The sequence below is a fragment of the Electrophorus electricus genome, chromosome 4 (genome assembly GCF_041902795.1).
Source record: "Electrophorus electricus isolate QZ-2024a chromosome 4, ASM4190279v1, whole genome shotgun sequence".
Lineage (NCBI taxonomy): Eukaryota > Metazoa > Chordata > Actinopteri > Gymnotiformes > Gymnotidae > Electrophorus > Electrophorus electricus.
Window position 1 is genome coordinate 33,843,691 of NC_137500.1, and position 17,377 is coordinate 33,861,067.

Here is a 17,377-nt window from a genome sequence, read left to right on the forward strand (position 1 = left end):
GTCTTTTTTGTACTAGGTGTGGAAAAATATATATGAAAATGATTGATAACAGTGGGTTAAATGGCTATGTAATAACCTAGTCCCCAAGCCTAGGCCTATTTTCATAATACAATTTACAATACAATGAGTATAAGCACAAATTATTCATAATGAGGTGTGTGTATGGCATGATACTGTACACACAGTGCATCTATGAACAGTGCATTTGTGTGTAAACATATATGCTCCAAATACAGCAGCCAGATGGCAAAATAACAGGAAGGGTCCCCATGGTACGTGTGCTTTTGCCTGTGCACTATGCATACATGAATACTAAAAAACTGACAAACATTTCAGGCCTATTTGAACACAGCAGACTTGTAGATCTCCATGCTTCTGACAGCTCTTCATGAATCACCTCTGCCCCATATGAAGCAGTGACTTTGACAAAAAGGGTGACTACGACCACAGATGAATTGATCATGGTGGCATGGGGATGCAGATGACAATAATCTCTAGCATCTCTGCCACAGATGGTCTGGCCTTCATCAAGCTGGAATTTTCACATTTGTCCCAGTGAATCTTTGCTCTATCAGTAGGAATACATTTTCCTTGCACCCACTCATCATGCATCTGTAAATCTATTATGTCACGTATGCCAAATAGTACAATTAAGTAGCATCTTATTTAAGATGCATAATGCAAGACATTTCATTTAGTCCTGAAACAAAAATAACACTAGGCTATAGTTTTCAGTAGCAGCTGAAAATATCTGGTCATGTGTCTATTACAGCTATTCATGGGCTAAACTGTGCTTTTCTTTCTTCTCTTTTTTATGTTCACTAACCTCTCTGCTTTCTACCTGTGCAGCTGTGAGAAGAGAGGAGAGGTCCTCTGTAAGGTGCTCACAGGTTACAGGATTCAACATTTCCCTTTCACTCAGTAACCCTCCCCCCTCCCCACATCACAATCATCACCTGAACTTCAGTGTGTGGCCCAGTGTTTACATGCAGCAGCCATGGCTCCATGCAGGTTATTTTTAACACCCGTCCTGCAGCTCACATGCCACTCACCCTTCGGCCAGAGCTGCCACTGCAATGAAAGCACTTGTGATGACAAAGGACAAAAGCTCCCTCTGAGATGTACCAGAGACACTGCCCAGCCATGGGAAAGCAATGTCATGCAGCAGTGCGGAGTGGAAGGGGTGCAAGAAAACCTCTGGAACTACCTATATCCATGCTCCCAAAAGCATTAATCATTACTAATGTTTCCATGGTGTGAGTCACAAAATTGATCTCACTTTTGTTGAGGCAGCACTGCTGAGTTGGTGCTAGACATCTCTATGTGATGTGGTTTAATTTCTTACATTAGATTTTCAGAAAGGAAAGCCCCAGCTGACCACAGTGACTGGAGAGCACATAGCACAAATGCTCAGAACACAACAAAAACCACCAGAATATCCTTCAGTGTGAGTTCCTGCTGTCACCACCACAGCTATCTTCCTATTAAATTAGGAGCACGATAAGAGATTAGTGTTAAGTCATTGGGCATTAAGTTAAAGCTGGTATCCTCATTTCAGGCAATTCTAGTGTTCTTTACTTTTAGTCACATAGTGCTGTACAGTTCAATCCAAAGAACATCAGCAACAAAACAATTAATAACTGACTCTGCAATGAATCACTTAGGTTTGGAGGGCTCCAGGGTAGGAGGTGAGAAGCACTGGACTGAAAAACAGTCAAGCATTCAGAAGTGGACCAGAGACCCGGCACGTGTAGGAGGGAGCCAGCTAGACAGGGCGTAACGCAGCCTTTTGGACAGAGAGAGTGGTGTGGGTGGGGTCAGGCACTCACAGAGGGAGAGGCAGTATGGGTGGGGACAGGCACTCACAGAGGGAGAGGTGGTACAGGTGGGAGTGCGCACTCACTGGAGTCGTGCAGGCTTGCAGCTCTCAGGGCATAAATGGTGAGGTCAGGCAGACTAGGTGAGGAGGAGAGAGAGTGCAGCTGTGTTGCCTTGCGGATCAGTGCATCAGCCTTCCCACTTCTTTCCAGCTTGATATCCAGCCCATTCTGTAGATGCAAGCGCACAACCCAGGAAAAGCATTACAACAGTGCCATCCTGGCGTTTAGCCAGGCCAGGCCAGGCTGCCATACGCTGCACACTGGCTATGACATGGCCTTACAGCAGCCAAAAGGCTCACCACCCCCAGCAGCATGGGTGAACACACAGCAGCCATATGGGTACTGATTTACTTATCACATGCTTAGCTGACTCACCTCATTAGGAAAAGATCCACAAAAATAAAGTGCTAACATTTGAAAAGGCTCATGCCTCTAATTAATTAGTGAATGCATCATTAAAAAACCCCCAAAACAAAACAAAAGAACCACTTGCATATAAGCCTAATCATATAAAAAAATAAAATGAGAGGTGGATTTGGTGTGGTTCTAGGTATTGCGTACGACAAGCCAGCAGGCATTCCTCTACACTCATGATACAAATAGATGGACAGGTGCAGAGGGTCTCTGACCAGAGAGGGATCCAAAAGGTCTCTTGAGTTTTTTCTTCCAGGTCATGTGACCAAGTGCTGTCACACTTCCAGAAGACTGGGGGAATTTGTTCTGTCCAGCACAATTCCACCTGGGAGGGTTGTGGTAGAGAGAGAGAGAGAGAGAGAGAGAGAGAGAGAGAGAGAGAGAGAGAGAGAGAGAGAGACCACAATCTATCAACACATTTAGATTAATGCACTTTTTAAGTACTGTATTCAAGATCAGTAGCATGCCAATATTACCTAAGCCTTGATATTCTTTTAAAGGGGTTTATGGATGTAATTAAAGTTTTTTCTTCTTCTTATATTGAGTAGACAATTCTGTAAACAGGAAAATGAATAATGTAAGTACACTTCACACTAAATATATAAATAACACACACACACACACACACACACACACACACACACACACACGGCCTAGCAAATATGACCTTTCCTGAATAAAACAAGTTAAATAAAAAAACACAGACAGCCTAGAAAGGTCCTGGTGAAATGTGGTGATATTAATTGTTAACTGGGCAGCCTTAAGCTATGAAGGAAGATGACAGGTGTCTTGTTGAATAATGTTGAGGATATGTGTATAGTTATCTGAATTCAGGTCTAATGATGTACCATTAATGATTTTTTTGTGTTAATCCAGAAGAGGTAAGTTTTCTGTCAAGGTATGCCCCCTCCTCCAAAACGTCTCTCTCTCTCTCTCTCTCTCTCTCTCTCTCTCTCTCTCTCTCTCTCTCTCTCTCTCTCTCTCTCTCTCTCTCTCTCTCTCTCTCTCTCTCTCTCTCTCCGTCCGTCCGTCCGTCCGTATGGCCACACCCCCCTGTGTTTCACAGCTGCTACTCGTTGTGTATCGTTAGTATGCGTGTATATGAGTATCGTAGTTGCTTGCAAATGTTGTCGGCGTTTGACCCTGCTCGCCTGTGAGCTATGTCGCGATTGTGGTGTGTATTAATAAAAATGTTCTGTGTTCCGTAACTCGTCTCCGCGCGCTACATTAACAATGAGAAATTTGAAAGTAACTGGAATTTTAAGGAAAGAAAAAGAGTGAAATACAAGGTTGCCTTTATCAGTGGAATCAGCGTTATCTTTCTCAGCTTTATCTGGGCACAGGGGCTGGTGCATGCAGCCCTAGCTGGAGACGTTCCATAGTTAGCATTCAAATCACCAGAGGCGTCTTACTTTCTGTAGTTAGCGTTCAGATTGTCGTCTTTATCATTTCTCCTCTCTAATGAGAGGACTTATAGTGCATGCTTTCAAGAAGAATATCTAAATTACTGAGGTTGCATGTTGATGAGAAATCATAACATTTACAATCATGTCACATTGTATTTGACCTCCTTTTTGTCGCAGGGTAATAGGAACTCTTGCAGACAGATTGCTAGTTATATGCCTGTATTTTTGAGGGAGTTGCTGGCATCTGAAATTTTTGCAAGGAAATAAACAATTTACTTTGGGAAAACAGGTCAAACTAATTTTAACTGGGTGACCGTACAATTCGCGGAGCTAAAATTATATCGATTTATAGATGGATGATGATATCTTATAAAAGGTGTTTAGGAAGTAGAGCAAGTGCTCAAATGTTCAGCCACTGTGGGAAGAATGCATACAACATATACATTCATTCTCAGCAGTGGGCAGAAGGTCTTATCCAGAGAGACTTACATATTTATCATTAAGACAGTATAGTTTATTGGGCATTTATATGAAATGTTATATCTGTTCCTGTGCTTCTGTGCACCTATTCTAAAGCAGAAGAAGTGACAATGTCTGATATCATTAATTACGATTCTTTCATTGATAAGGAGGTGGAAGGTTGGAGCAAATATTTGTCAGCACTGCAGTCATCAGTGAGCACCATGGTGGTATAAATACAGCAAAGATTTAAGATAGCAGTGTCTTTTTTAAATTGGATTTTTATTGAGCTTTGCTGGTTGGAGGATTCTTCTGTCAGAGCTGGCACTGTACACCTCTGGCACTGACTGTACACAGAGAGGAAGAGGACCTTTCAGAATGACAACATTAATAAGTTAACACTTCATCAGCTAAGAGACGTGCTTTAGTGTTGCCTCTTAACCCCACAGCACCATCTAATGGTGCTGTTTTAGAGGGCTTCTAAAATGACTGAAATAATACAATAGTATTATTGTCTTGGGTTTGTGTTGGTTTGGAGAATACCATACAAAAATTCAACACAGAGAGAGGGACTCTGAACAGTTCTGGCATGTTTATTTCTACTTAACACTCTATGAGGTGCCTCACACTATATGAGAAGGAATGTAGTCACATTCCCACACGCGGGAGTAGGCTAAGGGTAGACTGCCCTCTACTGGTACAGTAAAGTGGCCACAGAAATCAAAAGACACCCATTAACGATCATCTATTTAGTGCATATAAACTGGCATGGTTATTGCACTGAGTGAAATTTGATTACAAACGGCATTCTTACCCAAAGTATCAAACAAACAAAACCCAGAATGCTTACTTTATCAAGTATAGTCATCAGGGGACCAAATTAACATCCTTAAATTGGTGAAAATCTCATCCTGAGATTTTGCTCTCTTTGTTGAGAGCTCATTCCTGAGAACACACACACACACACACACACACACACACACACACACACACACATTATATGTGTGGGCACAGATTAAAGGTGGAGGCAGGCCCCACCACACGACCACTAGCTGAGCGTGTTCCTCTGACCTCACACTGTGAGGAAGGGTATACAGCGAGCAGGGCAGTTAATTGTTTCCTCTGAAGCAGCTGGTGATCTGATCTCCCATTTGACACGCTGCTACTCCAGACAGTCCCGGGGGTGAAATTCTATTACGACGCAGCGTGAAATTCCGTGAAAGAAGGCTCGACACAGAAATCGGACCGCATGAATATTTAATGGTACCTAAAAGATGGCTTTGTCTGGACCTAAACTCCAAACCTCGCCATGTTCTGTCCTGATCCTTGCCCAAGCAACCAGCACAACAGCAAGGTGACGGAGATCTGCAGCTGGGCCAGGGGGGTGAGCCGTACATGCTCATCAACCAATGAGAAACAGAGAGACAGAGAAAGATGGAACGAGAGAGAAAGAATGAGAGAGTGAGATTAAGAGAGAGGTAGAGAAAGAGAAAAAGCAAAAAGAAAGAGAAACAGGAAGAAAGAAGAAAAGAGAATGAGAGGGAGAATGAGAGAGCTAGAGAATGTTGGACTTAAGGTAAAATTGAGAGAGGACAGATGAGACTAATACTGATGTAAGATTAAGAATGGGTGATACACAAGTAATTGTCATATCTGAAAAACATAATATTACTGAATGTGACTGTGAATGTAACTTCTGAAGAAACCACATCAAAGAAATATTGCTAATACATCTTGCAAATACCCATACAGGAAGCAAATGTAAAGAGGACATTATGCATATTTATATTTTGCCATCAAGTTTATCATTTTCCAAACAGCAGTCACTCAAATCTTTTGTGTAAAATTCATGAAATTTTAATAGGACCTAAACTATTTATATTGTTAGTTTCAATAATGCATTGCAGGGCTTTAAAATTGTGCTTTCAATGTTAAGCGCAAGACAGAGGAAAGAAGATATTTTATCCGTTTCCATTAACACTCACTGCATGGCTCCTGCTGAGAAGCCACATGCGTTGCTCTGTTTTCTGGTGAGCTGATGAGCCCTGCATGTAATCCACTGCAAAGTCTTCAGTGAAGGACAAAAGGTTCACATGTGGAAAGAAATGAAGGAATAGCTAGAGGACAGAAGTGTTGTTCTCCTCCTCTACCCTGTCAAGCCTCAGAAAGCTCAGAACTGACACAAAGGACTGATGCACTCAGAGAGTGTGTGACGACGTGTGAGCTTCCCCCAGCCGGTGGGAAATGATGCTTTAGTCTTAGTCTACCCACTTTTCTCACAAGAAGCCCATATCCTTCCTGAGTACAGGTCACTGGAGGCATATGCATGCCAGTGGATTGTGGATTCACATGCATGAGGTCCTTATAGGTCCTTAACTCCCCATTAGGGGAGTTTCATCTAGCGCCTGTGCCGTATAGGCTACATATGCAGCCAGTGAACCATTAAATGGTGAGGATGTCCTTCAACATAAATAATTACACTCAATTGTTGGTATTTGGATGGGACTCACTAATCAGATGTAGGACTGTAGGATTCAGGACTGTTTTCACTGGCCAAGTAAGACTCTCAAGTAATGTGTCTTGGCAGTAGTTCACATTAACACAGAATAAAACTACAGATGAGTCAACAGCATAGCCTCAGAGCACTTTAAACACTTTGTTGTTTCTAACTTAATGAAACCGAAATTATTTTGTTGCCTATGGGGAATTTTTTTTTTCAAATGAGCCTTTTTGATGAACATAAACATAAACAGAGCTTTTTAAAGTTGAGTGTTTCTGTTCAGGCACAGAAAAAAACAGACTCGCTCCTGTGGGTGGGCACTTACTTTAATGCGCAAACTGAAGCAGTCATTGATTTGGGAATGAATCTCCCAGCAGTTCAGGCCCTAATCAATCAAATGTTTCCATAGCTTCTTTTTCTATTAGATTAAAATGAAAAAAAAAAAAAATTAAGTCGCTGACGATGGCATTTGTGTAAAAAAAAAATAAAGAAAGAAAGTACATTATTGTGCTGATTCAAAAATTATCCAAGAGGCTGTCATTGACGCTGAACTGACAAAATATTAAAAGCAACTAAATAATCTCCGAAATATTACAGCTAACACTGCACAACCTTGATAGAGAAATTATTGATGAAGGCAATTTTTTAAGCAGCTTTTTTCACAACCTGCAACAAGAAGGTGAAATGCAAGCATGTCTGCATGACTGGCTAAGTTTATGACAAAATTGTTTGAAAATTCTGCTTAAGATATAGGTAGGTATTCAGAAGCAAAGCTGAGTTTTTGCAGTCTAGAGCACAAATAGAGGAACATGGGGACCTCTCTCCCTCTCTTTCTCTCCCCTCCGCCTCTCTCTTACACACACACACACACACACACACACACACACACACACACACACAAATGTGCATACCCGTGTAAGCAAAAAGTCAGCAAACTGCTAACGTGTAGCCTAGGTGGACGCTGGCATTATGTCCCTTACACACAAAGACACTTGAGCTCTTCCAATTTTGATGCCTTTACCAAATTCACTGTAAACTTTCTCAATCCCCAGAAATATCCAACACATTTAACCAATCATGGATGCGCACACACACACACACACACACACACACACACACACACACACACACACACACACACACACACACACACACACGTTGTCATTAAAATCTAACACACTCAACATCTACAGTACCCCAACACAAAATTACCCACAGTAATATTGTTAAATAAAAAGAAATATATTTCTGTCATGAACTTAGTCCATACTCTTGTCATGTACAGCCACTAACTAATAAACTCAGAGTTGGTACAATTGGCAGTTAAATACAATGGCGTATTGTTAGTAGGCCGTTAGGCAGTAATCAATACTGCTCCCCTTTGGAACTGGCTCTGCACTTTGTGTTATGTCGTTAGAGAGATATCCTGACATATCTTTAGCTTGGCCAAATAATTTAACATGCTGCAAGGCAGTGAATGTCAATTTGCTTGAAGACAATTGAGTGTTTGAAATGACTCTCCACAAGGAGAAATTAAGAGCTTTGTCTGATAATTCCTTACTACATAGGAAAGATAACTGCAGATAAATCAACTGAGCAGCCCTGTTCACAGTGGGCTCATGGACAGCGTGTCTTGATTTCCATCACAGTGACTTCCACAGCGAAGGCTGGGCACAGAGCGGCAGGGTTTGTCTGAGTAAGCTACTTTACTCCGGTGCCCATTTGAAGGGTTGAGTCACTGTTCTGTGGTTCTACTGAACAGTTTTTTAGTAGATACAGATTTGAAAAGCCTTTGTTCCTCTTCACAAAAGACTGGAAAACTAATTACTGAAAAAAATGGTCAATGAATTTTCATGTGAATTGGTCTTTTATCCTCTATTTTTTCATGCATTGACAAAAAGACATGAAAAAATGTACTAAGGACATAAAATTGCAGAGGCCAGCCCCCCCAAATGGCCAAACCCCCAAAGACAAGCAACTAAGTCTTCAGACCTTCTTTGAAATACCTCCCAGTGAACCTGAAATTACCTGTGATTGAAGATGCATTAATCTATACATTTGCCTGAGCCAAATCTGTGAAATATATAATTAGGGCCTAACAGTGATGGACATTAGAAATGGTCAGGGACTAGATTAAAGACCTGACACTGACATTATTGTGTAGATTCCTAGGAATACATACTCTAATGTGAGATTATCAGTGAAGCAATGTTTTTCTTAATAAATCCCACTACAGTTGTAATGCATTACCTATGGATAGTTATTGAAAAGCATTATCATTATTCTTATATCCAAGCAAACCAACCATGATATAATCCATTTAATTACTGAAAACCAAATGGCAGCTTCTTTTAATAGCACAACCCTGTAAACAATATTACCCACATGACATAAACAGAGTCTTGTTTTGCCTTTCTCAGATATGGCAGTATACACAAACAAGACAGCACGCCTTTCTCAGAACCCAGTCTGAGGCTGATTCTTTTGAGACAAATGTGCATTCCCCTGACAGGTCATTGTATTTTACAAGCTCTTGCGGTTAATTGGGTGCCACTGGCATTCCATAGATACCCTTCACACGAGCCATCTTGCTGTGTGTGCACCCCGAGAAACCACATCACTCCACACTCCCTCTCGTCCCAGCAGAAGGTTTGGGGGTCTTTGTGCCACAGTCTCCACTGTCCCCTTCATGCTGTCTGTGCTCACAGTGCAAGTCTAATTATTAAGATGAGCAGGCTCACAACCAGCCTAACGACTGACGAGCAATAAAAGCAAAACAACACTGAAATGTCCAACAGCCCACAGTGCCATAGAGACATATGGTCCTAGGGTAAGTAAATCCGCACCTCTCTGTAGAAAATGGAGTTTTTAGAGAAACATATCCAGGCGCTACTCTTTTTGTCTAAATTAAATGTAAAATCAATACAGCTGTGATATCTTCCAACCAAATCACTTACATTTACACAACAGAGAACTGAAATGTAATCAGTTTTTATACATTTAGTAATCACATAACATAGATCACTTAATTAGTCATGAATCTGGCAGATTAGGCATTAATTCAATTGTATCATGGGAGACTCAGACCGACTAACTCCAGTATTTGTACGCATGAAAAGAGAGGGAAGAGAGAATTGAAAAATATGAGCATGTTATATCCTTCTCGAGTGTGTGGCTTAGTGGTGGGGCATATATAAAAAGGATGTAAATTAGCCCTTTAAATGAGCAGGGGGAAGGAGATATGGTGCAATGTTCAGCAAAACACTTCACACTCATACCTCAATGGCAGTAAATGCTTCCCCCTTATGGAGTAGTGACATTAAAACACTTTGATGATTGGGAGCCTTTAAAGTCGTAATCCTGCAAAAGACGGGTTTACAAAATTCAAAGCCTTGTCCTAGATTTGAATATTGCCCATAACAGCCTCTCCACACCACCCACAATCCACCACCTCCAAAACACACACACACACACACACACACATACACACACACACACACACACACACACACACACACACACACACACACACACACACACACACACACACACACACACACACACACACACACAAAACAGACAATGTTATTTTCTGATAAAGGTTTTAAGGGGGAGCTGGGAGAGTGATGTGTTGTTACTAAAACTCTTTCTTCATGGTAATGATGGACAGGAATTAGCCAGCGGATCAAATTTCAAACCTTCTGTGAGAAATCATGGCATGCTAAGTAACCTGGCACTCCGATTTGCATGCGGGTAAGAAAAATGAGTTTCCAACTTGTGATGAGCTATTTAAAAGTGTCAGAAATCAAGGCACTGATGAAATCAAAGACTGATGAACTTGCAATTGCCCAATAGTTTGCTAAGCCTAATCTTTCAAAACAGAAATCTGATTAATGCCGTTCACTTTGATATCGGCCTCATGATATAATCTATAAGTGGTATTAGATGATCCACCTATAAAGACATTTTTATAATGCATCTATATAAGATGAATAGAAAAGACCTTTGCTGTTGCATATAGCCAATGTCATTTTTATCATGAGGAAGATATAAAATGCCAATATTTGAAACATTTATACTGACCAATTGGCCTGCAATATCTGTAATATGATATTACCATAGCATAGGCAGACATTAGTTTGGTATATTTTTCCTAGCTGTTCCAGAAAGAAGTTCCAGGCTACTGTGTTTTTAAGCTGCGTATCTTGTGGCCACACATGCTGCGCATCTCTGCTCGGCGGGCTAATCTGGAAAGAGAAGGCTCTGGCTCGCAGAACAGCAAACTGTGCTGAGCAGGGAGGAAGTGTTCTCTCCTCCTCCATCTGCTCCCGTGCTCGGCACACTTACTGCTGACTTAGCTGGGCAGATGCTTTGGGAGCGCAAACACAAGCGGCTCGGGGAAAGTGTGTCAGGCAAGCATATTTGTTACAGAAAGGACACGGCAAAGAACTATGCAGGGAAAAAGGCGGGGGGGGGGGGTTGGGGGGGGAGTGGTCTAAAGGCAACATGGTGGGAAGATTAAAAAAATGTAAAAAAAAAAAAAAGAAAAAAAAAGAAAAAGAAAAACATGAGGTAAGAGGAGTTTAGAGTTAAGGGAAGCAGAGAAGCATGATTGGACAGATGATGCCCCCTTCTCTGTTCCTCTCCTCCCACAGCCCAGCCCTCTTCCTGCTGAGACTGCTGAGGCCAATCTGTCCATCGGTGCACTCCCACTCGGCTGGGACAGAGACCCTGCCAAGGAGCAGGTGGGTGCATAGTGTGAAGAGCCCTGGCCAACAGCTCAGGAGGTTTCGGCCGTAGAGATACTGCGCTTCTTGCCATTCCTTTCCACAACTGATGGCTGTCAGTGCGGAGTGGCTGGGCCGTGTGCCGCTTGGGGTGGCCTCTCCGGTTGTCAGCATCACGTGACTAGGAGTGGGGGGTGGGGGGTGGTGGGTTATGGTGTGGGGCAGCGAAGTCTTTTGCAGCAGTGACACTCAGCGGATTGTGTCTAAATAAAGCCCCTGCACTGCATGATCCCAGCTGAGACATGGAGCTGCCTTTGTCTCAGTGATGGAGAGAGAGCAAGAACAACAGAAAAGGAGATACCGACAGACAAAAAGAAGATGTATGGGGAGTAGAAAGTGAGAGAATGAGCATGAAATAATGAGAGAGCAAGCGAGAGAAAGAGAGAAAAGTGGAAAAGGTGTTCCATCAGTGAAGTGACACAGCTTAGTATAAGAGCCTTGAATAATCAGTGGTTAAGCTGCCAGGCCTCTGCTTACACCTACAAGAAAGCAATAAACTCACACATGTTTAAATCACACAAAAAACCCATATGTCCAGAGGGGCAAAGCATGTGGGAAGACCTCTAGCCTGGCCTCCACCCTGCCATTAAAGAGCTGTACCAAAGAACCTAGGTCTATGCTCAGATACACAAAGCTGTACAGAGTCAATGATTGTGTTATGGCCCAAGCCTCCAACATGAACTGCAGGACTAATTACACTGAATCACATGTAGTTTAATACTAGAGATACTAAATACTACTTAAACACCAACACCATTACTTTGGCTTATATAACCTGCACTGAAGGGAGCTGAGAGGCACCTGTCCAGTCCCTGGTGCTTCATACATCTGCAATCATAGAAATAGGTGCTCTAGCCTGTGGACCTTAAAGGCAGACTGAGGGTGGCCATGCGGGGCCCCACCCACTCAGATGTGCCCCCCCCCCCCCATCTCATGGGCCCTGATTGATCTTACAGCCCATCGGTGGGTTAAATTACACTGCAAAGTGCCTCTACACAGAGACAAAGGGCTTCTGGATTTCATAGACTATAATTCTATCCGGCCTTAACTTTGAAAATTTGAGGTTCAATTTCAGTACCAATCCCCCAACACCCACAGGCCAATGTTTGAATGCTTTTATGAGTTATGACACGGGCCTGATGCTGTTAACTCACTGCACAGGCGAGTGGAGAAGAGATGCTCACCAATCAGAGAAGAAGATGGGGAGCTACACCCCCGCCCCCCCGCAAGCATCGAGCAAATGTAAAGCACTAAATAAACCATGAACACAGGAAGCAAGAATTAGAAGAGCATGTCCCAGCACACCAAGCACAATGAATGTCCTGTTGCAAAGTTTGGCGCAGGCAGATCTATGTGCAATTTTGACAGTCAAATGAATGTGACTCTGAGGTCCAGGCTCCCACTAGAGTTCTGGCAGAGTAAGAGTGAAGAGGAAGCCCACAGAAAGCTGCGCTCCATTCATACTGCAGCCCTGCCCATCCAACAGCTCGGAAGCCAGGACAGCATGGGATCCGGAGCGGAGAAAAAACCCCAGCAAAAAAGCAGAAAAGGGCCAGCTGCTTGGAGAGCATGGGCGTCAGCGGAAAAAAAGGGGGAAAAGAGGAAAAGTAGAAGGAAAAAAACAGCTTGTTACGAAGATTCAAGTCATCTGGCATGTAATAGCTCTTGCCCAAAACTTTCCTGTCATACGTCACACGTCTGTCTGGAGTTGATGAAAATATACATGGCTAGATAAATATGCAGCTGAAACGAATCTGGATTGGGTTAGCAGAAATGTTAGCTCTCATCGATGACATTTCCAATTTAGCAGAGCTTAAAAACTGGTCTGTATTTTTAAATAAACCCTATGTAAGATAAGCAGCTCTTATTTCCTACACCCAGCTTTGCAGCATAATTCCAGAAGCACAGGGCAAAACCAGGAGCACCACTGGAATCAGCAGCTAAAATGCAAATCCGTACTGACTGACAGGCAAATTTCACAAGATTCCAGCATTCTGAAAAACAACCTTTCTCTTTGTGGAAATATACACATGACAAGAACAGAAAACAGCAGTACTTAATAAACTTAAATGTTTAGGCGGCACAACCTGTGATGAAGCGCTCGACTCTGAGTGGGTGTGTACAGCAGTACGTAATATTCAAATATTTACAATAAAATAACTGCAGCTAGAAAATGCCCTGTGATGTTGTGAGATCACATATGTAAAGCATAGTGCAATAAGCAAGTGTGTTGTCACAAAAGATCCATTGCTGTGGTGACACATTACAGTTTTCAGGAGTCATGGAAAGTTGAGGAATATGAGAAGGGAGACAGTGAGCAGAGAAAGAGAGAGAGAGAGATAGAGTGAGTGAGAGAGAAAGTGAGTGAGTAAGAGAGCAGGAAAGAGTAGGTGAGAGAGAGAGAGAGAGCGAGAGAGAGAGAGAGAGAATCCTATAAATTACTAATTCCACATGGGATCTGATATATGCATCTCAAACAAGGCTTTTAGTGAAATTTTTCTAGGGGGCATGGGTGGAGCCACAGTAAAAACAGACTATAAGTGTGTTTACATGACAAGACAGTAGACATGTCCTGATTAAAAAAAAACACAGTTACCCTAGGATATGGAACAAAAAAATTACCACATGTACATGAACTGAATAAATTTTGCTCTGTAGGAATAAACATTTAACTCAGTAGGGCTTAATCCTGCACCGGAGTTTCTTAATGTGTACATGTTAAAATGTGCCACCCTGTTAAGAACCAGCTCCACTTGCTTCCTGTTTCTGCAGGCTGCCTGCGATGAAAAAAACAGCCTTTTAATTTGAATAATCACTTGTTCTTTATCCCACCGCTGGAAACCAGCCAGGATGGCGGCAAAGGGATATTGGTGTTAATTAAGACACCTGTTCTTCTCTCAGTTTACTTGCCTAATCAATGCCTCCACAGATCCAGCATCCCCAGACACTCTGGGGACTATGCTACAAAACAAGACTGCAACCATTTAGCTGAACGAGTGCACGGCCTCACCGTGTGCATGACAAACAAATCACAGCAGCATCATTACAACTACCCAGTCACTTTAAGCTGTCTCAAAGCCAGGGCCCAGTGAAGTGGTTTTGTTGGTGAACAAGTGAACCTGGCAAATTAAAAAATTGATCCTTCACAGAAGAGCTCTAATACAAGACCTATGCTCTTCTGTCCAGATGTTATGATCCAGTGGACTGCAACCTGGTAACATGGTTTCAAATCCAGTTCAGTGGGGCAATGTTACCAGAGGATCATAACTAATGAACTGCCGAAAGTTGTTCGGCCTAGGGCTACAAACAATATACAAACTCATGGAAAATTTGTCCTTGATGCACTCATTGCCTTTGTTACTTTCCTGCTGCAGTTAAATTAGAATAGTGCTGCGCTGACTTTAAAATCTTTGCAGGCCAGATCTGGAGGATAGATCTGGGCACCCATCTAGCCTCAGAACAGGAGCCAAAGAGAAGTGAACCTGTGCTGACAGCTCCATCCCTTCAATCTTCAGGAAAACTCTCAAAATGCTGTGTGGAGCATGGGACTAAGCAACTTTTGTTCTGCTGTGGCCTGCGATGCCCAATAGACCATGTTAATGCCTGAACTGCACTCTTAAGCGCTTGCTTGGCTTGGCCAGGTCAATTGACTCCTGCAGCAATTACAGTTTCTGCTACGTCATGCAAACTTCAGGAAGCATGTAGAGAGCAGCATATATTTTCTACAGAATACCTACAATTACATTCATCTTACAGCTTTGCTCAAAGTAATTTAGATCCTACCCGTACAGAAAGTGTTCAGCAGAAAGAACATTACGTTATAGTAAGTACTTTGCCTAAATGCACAATAGCAAATGCCATCAGATGGAAATTAACCCATGTTAATATTTAAACTGTAGTAAGAGTATGTCTAAAAAGTAGAAACATACTGACTTTAATAAAAAATGCCACTTTTAATCAAAGTACAGTTAATGTTTGTGTTTATTATAGAGTGTTCACAGTCTGCTTGGGTAAGGAGTGCTTCCAAAGCAGATCAGAAGAAAGTCATGATTAGAAGAGAGAAACATGCAGCACTCAGTTAGAGGTGAGTTTAGGCTACAAAGCAATGGCTTTACCCCCACCTCTAACCCCCACCTCTAACACCACCTCTAACCCCCACCTCTAACCCCAACCTCTAACCCCAACCTCTAACCCCAACCTCTAACACCACCTCTAACCCCAACTTCTAACCCACACCTCTAACACCACCTCTAACCCCAACCTCTAACCCACACCTCTAACACCACCTCTAACCCCAACCTCTAACCCACACCTCTAACACCACCTCTAACCCCAACCTCTCTATCCACATCTGTACAAGAAAGGGCACTGCCAGAGGGGGAACTTTACAGCTCAAAAATGAAGGTGCGAGTGCTAATGTGTATAAGTGCATGTCTGGATGTGTATATGAGAAAGAGAGAAAGAAGAAAAAGAATGGGGAAAATGGCATGCTGGAAAAAAACAGCAGAGGGGGGCAAAATTAATTAAATGAATGCAATGAGTAAAAATAAAAAGAGCAAAGAAGAGAAAAGCTGCAGTACCTTGAGAGCAGCTGGGGCAGCGCTGCAGCCAGTCATGTTTTCTCCTTACCTGCAGTTGACAAGGCGGGACGGTGAAGAGAGGAGAGTCAAAGGGGGTGACGGGTGGAGGGTCCTGGCCGGTGCAGCTGCTGAGGGGCGATCCAGGAGGGAGGGAGGACGGAGTGACAGGGAGCAGGGAGATGGGGAGGCCAGAGGGGGAGATGAAACGGTGCTCTTCTTCCTCTCTCCCTTTATCCCTCTGCCACAGACACACACACACACACACACACACACACACACACACAGTGACAGTGGCGCGCGCGCGCACAGAGGCTGACTCCAATACCTTCAGCCAGTCAAATAATGGGAGAGTAGAGTCCCCCTACATGCTCACGCGCTTGTACCGGGAGGAAAGGGAGAACTCCCCTCCCACGCTCTCCCGGGAGCCAATAGCGCGCGGGCAATCTGTATCAGTGGCGACGAATAGGAGACCAAGCAGACGATGCTTCGTGCCAGCCAATAAATGCAATTGCTCATACCCAATCGGAATAATCATTTAGAGAGCAGCGTGAAGCTTCAGTTTCTGAAGGACAGACAAACCGGCGCACTTAGCTCATAAGGGTGATTTAAGACCGCAGCTGACATTAGAGTAATTAGATTGTAAGGCACTTAGCCTAGCAGAATAACCCTGCATGGTCCACTGCAGAACTGGCAGACTTCAAATCCAGAAAAGGGCTTTCACGAAGTGCGGAGGACTTCACCAGGCACCAAATAAAACCAGTCGAGGCAGATTAAAATCCAAACTGAGCTAACGTACACACGTATAAGAAATAACGTACTTGAATAAGGAAAATAGGCAGTTATTGACCTTGTATAGGTGCGCTAAAAATCACAACAGAGAACAGCGTTTCTCCCCCCGAGCACCAAAACTGAGATGATTTCATAAAGACTTATTTTATTTTCCAGATCGATAGCGCGGACGAGTTCTCAATGTGATACATGATCAATGGCAAACTGTCAGAATGATAAATGAAAAGCACATCAAATGTTTCTCGATTCACTGCAGGGAGAGCGTGAGAGAGAGAGAGAGAGAGAGAGAGAGAGAGAGAGAGAGAGAGAGAGAGAGAGAGAGAGAGAGAGAGAGAGAGAGAGAGAGAGAGAGGCTACTGGGCGCTTGCGTACTGGAAAAAAAGTGCACGGACTTTTCTCAGCCTTCCTGCTGCTGACGCGAATGCCCTAAGGACCACGGAATTATTCTGGACAGAGAGCCTCTAAGCTTTCTTGGTTTCTCAGAACGGGATGGGCGTCTCTGTGTAAGACCGCACGTTGAATTTTTACAAAGCAGCAAAATCAATTTGGCTATCGATACCGG

The 17,377-nt window shown here is 43.0% G+C and overlaps 1 protein-coding gene across 15 annotated transcripts in view; it reads right to left on the reverse strand.

Annotated features, from left to right (window-relative positions):
* The window catches only part of pcbp3 (poly(rC) binding protein 3), a 46,088-nt gene extending 29,689 nt beyond the window's left edge, over positions 1–16,399 (reverse strand). For 2 of the 15 annotated variants that reach the window (XM_081713405.1, XM_035522368.2), the window contains exons 1-4: positions 16,076–16,396; positions 2,771–2,848; positions 2,510–2,619; positions 1,904–2,048 (exon numbers count right to left, since the gene is read on the reverse strand). The gene's annotated coding sequence lies outside the window, so the exon portion shown is untranslated. Of the gene's footprint in view, positions 1–1,903; positions 2,049–2,509; positions 2,620–2,770; positions 2,849–5,009; positions 5,105–16,026 lie in introns of all 15 variants that reach the window. The other 13 variants (XM_081713406.1, XM_027005704.3, XM_035522347.2 and 10 more) reach the window with 12 other exon arrangements.
* Between the last annotated feature and the right edge of the window lie 978 nt (positions 16,400–17,377).